Source organism: Silurus aristotelis (assembly GCF_946808225.1).
Source record: "Silurus aristotelis genome assembly, chromosome: 25".
NCBI lineage: Eukaryota > Metazoa > Chordata > Actinopteri > Siluriformes > Siluridae > Silurus > Silurus aristotelis.
This window is the reverse complement of record NC_139598.1, coordinates 1,810,110-1,820,911: the sequence shown is the minus strand read 5'-3', so window position 1 is coordinate 1,820,911 and position 10,802 is coordinate 1,810,110. Positions and strand designations below refer to the sequence as shown.

Here is a 10,802-nt window from a genome sequence, read left to right as displayed (position 1 = left end):
CATGCAGCGATGTAAATCACATGCAAAACAACTGAGTCCTGGACAAATCGGAGAGTCTGAAAGTCCTGAGCAATGATCTGTGCATCGTCCGGGGGGGGGGGGGGGGGGGGGGGGAGCGTTTGTAGCTCGTGAGGATAAATAAAATAAAAATGGAAATAAAATGATTGTTAAGCTCTCCGTGTGTTTTTGGAGTCTCCCGCTGGTGGTCGTGCCGATGTGAAGGCTGTGGTCTGCTCAGATACCTCCCGGGTGTTAAGAAAAAAAAAACAAAAAAAACGTGGATCTAGGGGGCAGAGTTCACGCCTCCGCTGACCAAAAGACCCGTAAAGTCCAGACATGGCGGTCCGAGGGCACGCGCTTTCCCAGCACAGCTCACAGCATCCTTATCACCGACCTCATCGCTTCTCCTGACCATGAGGTCCCGAGCTCAACTCCAAACCGCCTTCGATTTTTTTTCCCCCCACAAAGCAGATCTCCCTCTCTCTCTCTCTCTCTCTCTCTCCGCTTTCTTTAGCATTTGTAGACCAAAAGTAGACAGAGAACCCGAGCCATGAGTCTGGGAATGATCTGAAACTTTAAGGATATTGAATCTTTTTATTTTTTTTTTGGTTTATTTTTGGAAGCCCGGTTTGTTTGTTTGTGTGTTTATTTTTTGTTTGGACTGGTTTTGTGTGAAGTTTCTTCATGCAACTTGCTCGAGCTATTGATCCTTTCAGTATTAGCATTTATGGATTAAGTATCAAGTCTGTAGACTGGTTTATGTAACATAAACAGAAAGGTAACAATAAAACCGAATTGTATTTCATGTCATTGATCTGCTTTTTTTGCTGCACTGTTTCCATCTGCACCAAACTGCATTATTCGTGTATAAACACATCTTATTTTTAAACTGTATTCCAGAGATCAATTCAACCCACAATGTCTAATTTTTTATTGATTTTTTTTTTTTTTTAAAGAATCGACGCATTAACGTGATTCAGATCTTTTTTTTTTTTTTTTTTTAATCCAAAAACATTACGACAGATACAAAACTCAAAATCAACGCGCATTATTCTAATAAAGCACCAGGGCCTGTTTATATTCATTTCTGGATCTTCTTATTGTCCTACACAATCCTGCTGATTTCTACACACACGTCATTAACACCGGGACACGTTTTCTCGTTTTCTGTTTTTCTTGTGCTCGTGATAATTTTTTTTTTTGTCCAAATTATCAAAAAGTGCAGGATGTGGATGTTTATTTCTGAGCTCGAGATGTTTCAAAACGCGCATGTGTCGTGAAATCTGTATCGGGTTCTTGCATGATGATGATGATGAAGATGACACCCCCCCCCCCCCCATCTGTATAATAACGTCATCTTTTTTTTAAGCAGTAATGACTTCTAAAAGTGCTCTTATTGTTGTAGAGGATGTTCATCAGCTTGCTCTTGGTGTGTTTGCCCACCACCTTCTCCATGGCCCCCCCTTTAGCCCGGACCTGGGTATCGCGATAGGCTGAATCTTTTTCACCAAGTTGCACCAGCGCGTCGTTTGCAATGCGGAGACTGTTGATCACCTCACTAATTACGCCTCCCTCTTTCTCTCTCTCTCTCTCTTTCTCTCTCTCACTCTCTCCCTCTCCCTCCCTCCCTCTCTCTCTTTCTCTCTCTCATTACCAGAGTGCATATCGGGAATAGACACACACAGACATGCGCACTCAACTTAATCAGCCATTTTTTTTCGTTTAAAAAAAAAAACCAGGGCTTAAACCGTAATAATTAGCCGAATAAAGACACATCGGATTTTCATTTCCGACCCTCCTTTTTTCTCTGAGACCCCTCTCTCCATCGCTACACAACCGAAAGCGCGAGGCGGCCGTCGGTGCGGCTTTTACCGAGCGGACCCTGAGGATCGACTCGCTCTCTCTTTCTCTCTCTCTCTCCTTCTATCTATCTATCTGTCTCTTTTCTATATATCTGTCTTTTTTTCTAAGCCGGTTCTTATTTACAGCTACAAATTATATAAATTTTTTTATTTTTTTTGTTTCCAAGATACTTGGAGGATTATTGAGGTTTTTTTTTCTTCTTCTTCTTTTTTTTTTTTTTTTATTTTGTTGCCAACTTTTACCTTCTGCTTTGGATGTGATTTTTCTCCGAAAAAGCAGAACATTTTTCCCGAGAAGGAGCGAAGAAGCTGCGGGGGGACGAGTAAGTTTTTTTTTCTCCTCTTCTTCTTCTGCCCAACTTTTATGGAATAGAATGTGTAGGATTCGAGTCGGAGCCGCTTTTATTCTTTTTTCTTTTTTTGTTCTTTGTAACTGTAGTCTTATTTCCGCGGCTGCTTTGCTTCACCCCGAGCCGCCTGGACTCAGCGCTGTCACGGGAGCAAAAAACCCGCCTGTAAAGCCTCGAGTTCGGGCGGAACTTTTCCGCGTTTAAAAGCTTTCGTTTTATTTACAGAAGACAAACACTTATAAATAAAGCGATTCCACGCGTTCACACTGTTCCGATTCGCAGAAAACGGTGCGCTTTTGTGTCGCGGCCGCGCGCAGGGTTACGCGATCAAACCCCGTGTCGCTTCTTTAATAACTCCGAGTTCCACCATGTGCAAGAAGAACACGGCGCGTGAAGAGCAGAGCAGAGCAGATCTCTGAAACCTCCGCAGATCTTTACACAGTCCATAATGTTCCTGGTGTGTTCTCCGTCCTGAAAACAGAAAATGTACCTCCATGACATTGTTTATACCTGGCGGTATTCGGTGCCCTGTAGGAAGCACACACACACACACACACACACACACACACACACACACACACACACACACACACACTAAAAAAGAAATAATGCAGAAAAAAATCCCAGATCCAAACCGGACCGCGATGTTTCTCTCTATGCTTTCATCTCTCTCTCTCTCTCTCTCTCTCTCTCTCTCTCTCTCTCTCTCTCTCTCTCTCTCTCTCTCTCTCTCTCTCACACACACACACACACACACACACACGCGTGTTGATCAGCGCCGCTTCCGTGTTTTCAGGCTGGGCTACCATTTCTGTGTTTATTTGTTTCTTCTCAGTTCCATCCTGATGTTTCTTGTAGGCATCTTTTAGCGTCCCTGTGTTCTTCTTCTTCTCAGCTTTTCACTCATCAAGTTTTCATCAGTGGCTCTGCTTTACGAGACCTGGCTTAGAGAGCATAGGATGGTGTGTGTGTGTGTGTGTGTGTGTGTGTTTGCTTGCGGGCCAGTTTGAGGTTCTCGGCTCCGATTGGAAACGGGGCACCGGTGACACGGCGGGATCGATCAGGAGAGCGCAGGATAAAAACCGGCAGAGAACCGGGAGTGGGGCTGTGTGTGTGTGTGTGTGTGTGTGTGTGTGTGTTATTCGTGTTTTTTTTTTCTCTACATGATTAAAAAGCCTTTTGGACTTCACGGATATTCGGCTTCATTCATCGCCGTTTTGTTTTCAACGATTTTATTTCCTGCGGCATTTTTAATTCTGCACATAAAATCATTTCTGCGTATCTGTGGCTTTGGGTGTGATCCTGGATTGCTTGGGAATATATTTGCAAATGTTATTATTATTATTATTATTATTATTATTATTATTATTATTATTATTATTATTATTATCATTATTATTATTATTATTATTATTATTATTATTATTAGATTCCTTCTCTACTGTTTTTGACTAAAAGCTCTGTATGAGTTTTATTTTCTTCTGTAAGCTCCCCTGCTATTTATTTTTATTCCAATACATTTCGCAGGTTACAGCATTATTTTAAGAAGCATATTTATTTGCTTTGTGTCATTGTGCCTCGACCGACAGTCATCTATCATTTGTGTACAATCAACGGCATTCAGATTCCAAAGAGCTAATTATGTAAATCCAGTCACATCAGATTGTATTTCCATAAACCTTCATAACGCCTATGCAAAATGTTAGTCAGAGAAGATAGTAATATTGGCTAAAACGCTTGTTTTCCCGAGTGCTCGCTTGACACACATTTCGTTTATTCGTGGCACTAACGTTAGCCTGTGGTTTTGCTCTGAGTGCTGTTTAGTCGCTAGAAAAATCTGCATATTTGTTAGACGAGGACCTCACGGGGGCACGTTCAGGTTCACTCAGTAGAGCAATCCGAGCTTGGCCTGTAATCACTCCTGATATTCAGATGTGTTTCTTGCGGTACGATTGGCTCGGGGTGGAAAAATTTGTCATTTCCTTGAAGCCAGATTGCCCTCCGCCTATGCCATATTTAATGTGCAAATCAATATTTCGAGGATTAAATTTCCCTTCCTCATATTTTATGGTTTCCACCTCAATAAGTCTCGAGTCTAATGGAAGAGGCCAGATGATTTAAAATCCCCCACAGCAGCGACGGTTGCTACAAGCCTATTCCACACTGAAAATCCCATTGCGGCGCTTCACAGGGCTTCGACAGTCTCTGCTTTTGTGACATTAACACACTCGGTTTGGCTTCGAGGCTCGGAGATGACCGTAGATCCGAACGTTAAAACATTGCTGTGATTATTAAGCGAGGGGTTTAACACACACACACACACACACACACACACACACACACACACACTCACACACATTTAATGTATGCACATATTTCCAAAAAGCTCCATAAATAAACAAAAGATGTCCATTTCCCCACTGGTATTTTTTTTTTCTTTTCTCCTTCGGGGAAATGTGCGTCGTGTATATTTTACCTAAAAGGCCTTTTAAGAAGCACTCAGCAAAAAAGCACAGGTTTTGCTTTAGCATGATATTAAGCGTTTAGCAATGGCTCGAAAACCTCAGGCTCCGAAAACACAGGAACGGTGTGTTATTACATTTGCGTCTGTGGAAATTCATTACGCTGTACAGTGGAGCTCGGAGTTGAAAGGTTTATTTCTGTTTTCTTTAACCCCAGCGTTATCGTGATCCTCTAAGCTTTTGCTGTCCGTCATCAGGTGTTTGTTTTTTTCCTCCATTCCTCCTGCACCATCTGGACTACATTCTGCACAGCTGCATGAATTTCAGATGCGATAGAATTTTTCTTTTTTTTTTTCCTCCTCCCATTTGTCTCATCTTACACCTTTTGAAGAGACTCGCTTAATTTAGCCTGCTAAAAGAAATCCAGACAGATGAGGACAAAAGGCCCTTTTAATCTGACCACGGCTGTTTGATTTCCTTAAAGATTCCTTTACCGTCTCAGAATCCGCACGTCGACTCACATCGGGTGTGATGTTATGAGGATCTTTTCCGTGTCTGTTTTGCTAAGGAAATGTTTGTCAGTGCGTGTGAGACATGTTTAAGTTATACCTGTCAAATCGCACATCAAACACGACTCGTTTCTTAATTTTAACAGGGGGGAGAAAGAAAACACGTTGCGGCGGCGCTCGTCGTCGAGTGCTGCCTTCGCCGAGAAGCGCGAGCACTGAGTGATTTGTTTATGCTTGATGTGAATTTGCCTTGCGCTGCATGTTTATTAAAGACCACCGCTGTCTCTCAGTTTGTGTGTCTGCGGTCCTGATGATTCCACGGACAGCACCGAGAAAATTATCACATTGTTGCTGGAGGAACTGTGGGCCTTTTGTTGCAGGGAGTCCCAATTGAATTTGGGCCGGTTAGTAGGCTGGAGAGCATGCTCCGCTCTGGAGAAAGCTGAGAAGTCAGGAGCTGGCTTAATGTATTAAGCGGGGGCCGTTTGGTGTCAGCCCCGAGGCCATTACGGACGAGGCCGAGCCCCCCCACCCTCCCAACCCACACCACCACCACCACCACTACATTCCCTTCCTCTTCCCTGCTCAGTGGCAACCATCTGAAGGGTTAAACGCCTGGATTAGTTTCGAGCTCCGCAGCGCCCGCGGAAAGTGTGAGTGAATGCGTGCAAGTTTCGTGTAATTAGCGCTTAATTATATTAACATATGCAAATTGCTGGCTCAGAGGGTTTGTTCAGCTGGCACAGATCAGCCGAGCACAAACGCCTCATTGTTCCTGGGGCAAATAATGGATTCGGAGTCGGATTGTGGAAACGCATAACCAGCTATCTAATTTAAGTCATACCATAGCGAAATTTCATTAGTCTCTACGGAGACAGGGTTAATTGTGCTGACTAATGGCCCTGTACACAACCATCCTCCTTTAAAAAGATAAAAAAAAAAAAAAAAAACATACACTCATCCCAGAGTAATCCGCCTCACAATGACACTTGTTTATACACGCTTCCCTTGTGCGGGAATTTGCATATGCAAATCCGAGCCTGGTGGGCGGGTGGAAAAGGGGTGGTCTTCCTTCCCGTCGTCTCGTTTGTCATGGCGCCCGATGTGCGAGTGTAGAGACAGCGAGACTGCAGATGGGATCATCCAACCTGCTAACATTCTTCCGTAATTTGTTTCTGATTAAAAGACCAGACTGGATCTCATTTTGCTCAGGCCTTTGCAAAGAGAAGGTCGGGTCAGGGAAGAGTTTCCACAGCAACTTAAACTCTTCTTTTTCCCCTCCGGCTAATTAAATAACATTCTTACTGCCTCTCCACTTAAATTTTTTTTTTTTCTCGAGGTGGAGGAAAGAGAATGGCTTCTCGAATAATCTCTAGTTTCCGTTAGCTAGTACGAGGGGGATACCCTCCGCATTGCTAGTACCCCTGCATTAATCCTGTTTTTTGACAGAAATGTAAACTGATATAATTGCTTTTCACTGGGGGGAATGGGGGTTTGTACAAGTGTGAAAGCATCGGAAAAGGATTAGCATTTTTTTGCATAATGCACGGTGGCTTTGAATGGCCAACTGAATGGATGACTGAGTGACTGAGATGAAAGCCGAGCGAAAACGCTGCCTGCCTCTCTCTTTATTTCTGGGCCAGCTCTCCCTAAAGATGCGTTTGTCGAGGACTCGAGACAACAAGCACGCGGCTTCATATTCCAGAAGCCTCCCAAGATGCCTGCAGATTTTGTCATTACGTGAAGTAATATGTATGGTAATGGCCCCCTCTCTCCGCCGGTAAATAGAGGCTCTGGCTGCTTTATGCAGCAGCGTTTAGACACAATAGGAAGGCCAGGCACTCAATATCGCAGGTATTAAATCGCGTCGAGGTGTTTTTTCATATTGATAAAAAAAATAAAATACGAGAATGGACTCACGATTATTTTTTCTATTTTCCAAAGAAAAGAAAAAAACGCTATATTTAAATAAACGTTCTTTTCCAAGCGTGGGTATTTTTGTGTTTTTCGTGATGACGTCACACCGACGTGATTCCTAAATCCGTCAAATCAGCTTGTTAGAGAAGTAAAAAAATAAAAAAAACGGGCTCTGTGAGGAGAAAGCGATTCCTTTCTTCTCCCCAGCATTCATATTTCCAGCAGCGAGCCGGAAGTTGGCTTTGACTTCACGGGAAAGGGGAAAACGATGTCCCCCTGGTTTAACCCCGGCCATGTGAATGGGGAACTCGCCACGGAGGATGGACTCCGTCTGCATTTTTGAAGAGGCCCTTCTCAGTGAGACAGGTCATGCTTTAATGTCTTGACTGGACGATCCGGCACACTGACACGCTTTCCCAGATGTTCTAACTCGCAGGAGAGTCCTCCCATTCTTTGTCAGCTGTAGCATGAATGCTGTTAAAAAAACGCCTCTGCCTTTTCGTAAAAAAAAAAAAAAAAAAAAAAAAAAAAGAGGAAGCTAATAGAATTAGCGATGGCCCCCGACATGCGAGCACGCATGAGTGATGAGGACACGGGCGTTTCGGACGTCTCCGCGAGCCTTGTTATGGGAAGGCCTTGTTATCGTGAGGAAATGTAATTTCTGTCCTCACTGAAAACTTTCATTATTGAACACGGTTATCTAAATGTTTTTGTTGCTTTTGGTCTCCGGCCAGTAGGGATCGCATTACTTTTTCTGTCGGCCCCCACGTCTCGTCTAGGAGCTGGGGATTTTTTTTTTCTTCCCATGCTTTCTGCTGCTTGGCGCAAAGCCTCTTGTACAGGATATTAAAATAAAGAGAGAGAATAAGGGAAAAAAAGGGCGGGGGGAGGGGAGGGGGGAATAACGCATGCAACATTCATGCCTTTATTCCGGTTGAAAAGGGAATTATGCGCAGAGATCAACATGATGGACCATGTATGTTAATCATTTGGCCCAGAGCTGTGTATGAAATCCTGTGAGGTTCAGGAAAGAGAGAGAGAGAGAGAGAGAGATGCTGCACTCGTTTAATCGGAAAGCACCGCCTTCCTCGCTGCCATGGCAGAGCGCGCCGGGCTTGCTTCGACCAATCAGGGTCGACAACCCAAGCATGGCCTGGGTGGCGGGGTTTTCTTTTATTAGCAAAGCCTCCTGACAGCGGAGGATGCTAGCAGCTCAAGGGCTACTCGGCCCACGTGTGTGTGTGTGTGTGTGTGTGTGTGTGTGTGTGTGTGTGTGTGTGTGTGTGTAAAACAGGTCCTTTCCTGGAGCTTTGAGTCTTTATTACAGCATCCCAGTACAAACCCAAATATTCATCTTTTTTTTGTTCATTATCTCTTGAGTGATGTTGGAAGTGAAATTTCCGAGCGGGTTTTTGGTCCCGCTGTCGATCGGACGCTCGCCGAAGCTCAATCGTAATTTTAAATCAAGCTCCTGACAGTTCGCTCTTGCCGGCTGTAGTCTTCAGATCCGTGTCACTGTTTGTTTTATGGATATGGTCATACTCTAAATAAGTTTAAAGCCCTTTGCCCTCTGTCTGAAGGGGTGCAGTTCAGATCAGTGACCCGAGGGGCAGATGGCATTTCCCAGAGACGTGAAATATCCAAACATGTTTTGGTGCACCTTCTTCTCCAATCCCATCTGCATAGCACGTTAATTATTCCCTACGAGAAGAGCGATTAAACCGTAATTGAATATGGATGACCAGTCGTGCCTTATGTAAACAAATAAGTGAGAGTCTGCCCTCATTAATATTCATGATGGTTAGTTAGCTCGGGACAATGAGCTGGAGATATTAGCCCTGGCCATGCCACATGTGTGTGTGTGTGTGTGTGTGTGTGTGTGTGTGTGTGTGTGTGTGTGTGTGTGTGTGTGTCTATCTCTACGTGTGTGTGTTTATGGAGAAGCAAGCAGCTTTCCAGACACAATTTCTGCCCGCTGTTTGTGTTTCAGTCCTGAGGTCAGGAGAAGCAGCTGCCATCTATACAGAAGTACTTATTTAATGCTAGACCTCTGATTTCCTGTCTCACTGCAGCAGTCTGGCATCTGCACTGGAATCATCTGTAATTATTTGCTTTAACATGGACACTTTTTAGCGCCGGCGTCGGTCATCTCGTCAGCAGGGCTAATGACAGAGGAAGCGGCGGAGAAAATGAACGGTTGGGGCCGTCTGCGTCAAAAGTAGAAAGTCCAGTGAATAAATAAATAAATAAATAAATAAATAAATAAATAAATAAATACATAAATAAATAAATAAATAAATAAGCAAATATTCTTGGGTTTTTTCTAAGAAAAGGCCCGAGCCAGGAGAAGATTGATTTTGAACGATTGAACGAAGCATCTTTCTGAAGTATAGTTTTGGTTTCTAGGAAAAGTTCCTTTGCCCGGCTGCTGTTATTCACCACACAAAGATGTGGATAATTGCCGAGAGTATTGAAATTTCGGAAGCGTAACAGGCACGGATACTCGGAAATGTATGAAAAAGCCATTAGGGGAAATTGAGGTCACTCGGGGTGCTTCTTCATAAAATCAAATCAGAGGCCTCTGCGAAGATCAAGTGAGATATATATATATATATAGAGAGAGAGAGAGAGAGAGAGAGAGAGAGAGAGAGAGAGAGAGATATATAAAAAGAGACACGGAGCAGAGAGCTGGCAAAATCTGAGGAACAGGTCGAGGGAGTGGTGTATAGAGTGTATTTTCCACTCCAGGCCCTTTCTGCTTGATGAAGGAAGATATTATAGTGCATATGGACGTTTGATGGTTATTTCTGATTCCTTGAACGCCATTCCATTAAATCTGCAAGAAACAATGTGTTTTCTTTGCTCTGTTTTCTCCTCCAACTTCTCACTGACCCTCAAATCCCCCTTGCATCTTTTCCACGACACGCTGAGACACATAAAACCCCACGACTTTCCGTTCCCCGGTCACGCTTCAGGCCGGACCGGAGCTTCAAACGGCAGCGATCCGGCGGTTGTTTTAACGTCTTTACGGCAACTCGAACAGTTTCCGTCTTTCGTGTCCTTTTCTTATCACTCATTTTCCCTCCTTTCTACGGCGAAGCATTGAATTAACGAATTAAATCTTAGTAGAAGAAAAAAATAGCAATTATACTTTGAGATGTTTATTTCTTGGTTTTTCAGGAAGCGAATTGGACACAGCGACTGATCGGTTGAAGTCGATTGGTCGTGAGCCAGTTGGGTCGGTACGCTGCGTGACATTCGGGTTGATTCGATAATGGAATATTGCGGTCCTAATCTAAGCCCATGCTAATTACATATGACAGTTGTTTGTTTGGAGTGGAATCCAATTAAAATGTACAATTTTCAAACGGAACACTCGAGCTCTCGCCAAATGAAGCATCGACCCCACAATGGCACTGAAAACCTCTCTCTCTCTCTCTCTCTCTCTCTCTCTCTCTCTCTTTTTTTTTTTTGTTGCGAAGGGTAAACTAGCAACAGCTGTCAGTACGCCGTTTGTTTAAAAAGCAAATGCCTTTGGTCTAAAGTTCATTTGGAGCGCTCTCTAATTAAATATAAGCCCAGACTTTAAGTTAATTAGTAATTCTCTGGCTCCAGAAATGAGAGATATCACCGGCTCGGCTCGGGTCCATCGTGCCTACCGCCGGCCGACTTTATTTGCGTGTTTTTGAGATATTTCGGTGC

The 10,802-nt window shown here is 43.7% G+C and overlaps 1 protein-coding gene across 3 annotated transcripts in view; it reads left to right on the top strand.

Moving 5' to 3' along the window:
- Nucleotides 1–10,802, top strand: part of zfhx4 (zinc finger homeobox 4) — a 75,407-nt gene that overhangs the window by 599 nt on the left and 64,006 nt on the right. For 2 of the 3 annotated variants that reach the window (XM_083529365.1, XM_083529363.1), the window contains exon 1: nt 1–2,185. This exon is cut by the window's left edge and continues 599 nt beyond it. The gene's annotated coding sequence lies outside the window, so the exon portion shown is untranslated. Of the gene's footprint in view, nt 2,186–5,817; nt 5,837–10,802 lie in introns of those variants that run through there. The other variant, XM_083529364.1, reaches the window with a different exon arrangement.